Source organism: Haliaeetus leucocephalus, unplaced genomic scaffold (genome assembly GCF_000737465.1).
Source record: "Haliaeetus leucocephalus isolate CR32 unplaced genomic scaffold, Haliaeetus_leucocephalus-4.0 Scaffold373, whole genome shotgun sequence".
NCBI classification, from domain to species: domain Eukaryota; kingdom Metazoa; phylum Chordata; class Aves; order Accipitriformes; family Accipitridae; genus Haliaeetus; species Haliaeetus leucocephalus.
In genome coordinates, this window is record NW_010972809.1 from 9,029,985 (window position 1) to 9,031,606 (window position 1,622).

A 1,622-nucleotide genomic window follows, 5' to 3' on the forward strand; every position below is an offset into this window, starting at 1 on the left:
ATATTCCGTGTAGGTCGTTACAACGAGATCAGGAATCGCACGTTGGCCTCCCTGCCCCTCCAGGGAGGCAACAACAACAATAACAACAAAAGAACATAGATAGATAGATAGACAGATATAGATAGATAGATTGATTGATTGATTGATTGATTTTTATTTTTTTTACGATGGGAACAAATAAAATCGATGGCTCAGGAAAGGTAAACACGGTCTATCGACCGGGAGATTATTTTTTCTATTAAAAATGTGTCGTAAACATTGCCGGGCTTGGTAGTGTTTTTCTTAGCTGATCCTCAGATACAATCAAGCCATTTTCGGACACATTCCCATGTATGTAGCAGCGGTGATCTGGAGGAAGCTGTCGACGCCTGTTCAGTTAATTTAGGTTTTCTTTGTCTAATTACTGTGGAGCTTAGGGAAAAGGAGCCGGGCTCAGGGCAGTAAACTGACACTTGGGCTCTGTGTGTGGTATCCAGGCAGAGTTTGATGGAAAAAGCCTGCTTCCACTCAACTGCAGGTCACTGTCTGGGACCAGCCCCACCCCCTCCCTGCCCGTACCCACCAGCGAGCTCTCAGCACGGAGCTGCGCTGGAGACAGACGGACACACAGACACACACACACAGCGCGCTGCAGGCACGCTGACACGGCGTCCCGCTCTGCCCGCGTCCTTCCCACCGCCGTGCCTTTGGTCCAGCATCCCTGCCTGCTTGGCCTCTCGTCCTCCTTCCGTCTCCAGTTTGATCCCGGAGCCTCCTCCATCATCTGGGAGAAGGCCTGTGCCTCCGCCTGCCCCTCTCCTCCCTGCCCGCCCCGGCGCCCCGTTTCCTCCGGCGAACGGCGTTTGGCAGCACGCGTGACCCACCCGCTGCCCCGAGGGGACGTCCCCGGGGGGTGGAGGGAGGGCGCATCCCCGGTCCTCGGCCTCGACCCCTGTCGCCCTATAAAATGAACCGCATTTGATAGGGGAGTGGCAAGGGGTAGCGAGGAGTCTTAAAAACCGGAGGTCTAGCAGGCTGGAGTCTCCGCAGGGTGGGCCACCCCCTCCCACGCACCCACGCCCGCACCCGGCGGCATCAGTGCTGCGTCGGGCTGGCAGCCGCTCCCCTCGCCCCGGGGCCGTACCGGGGAGCAGCGGGCCGGGCCGGTGCCTGCGGGGCCGGGGGAGCCCCGGGGAGGCGGTAAACGGGGTCGTCGCACGCTGCGGGGCCGGCAGCGGGAGCGAGCCGGGGATGGTGCCGCAGCGGCAGCGGCAGCCCAGCCCCCTGCCCAGATGACGGGTGGACAGAGGCCAGCTGGAAAGGGGGTGGTCTCTCGCTCCCCCCCCCCTCGCTCCCCCTCTCTCTATCTCTGCTGAGTCCTCGACCGGATTCAGGGGGGTCTGCGGGGGAAAGAAAAAAAAAAAAAGGGCAATATTGGAGGAACCGGTAGGCGGTCGCGCTGTGCCTTTTACGCGAGAAAAAAGTGTATATGAAAGAATAACAGTGAGGAAGAGATTGGAGGGGAGGGGGGGGGCTCTTGCGCTTCCTCCCCTTGCCGGATTAGGCAGCGGGCCGGTCCCCAGGTGGGGGGCAGAGGAGGAAGCGGAGCGGCGCTGAGCGGAGCCTCCGCGGGCGGCGCGGGG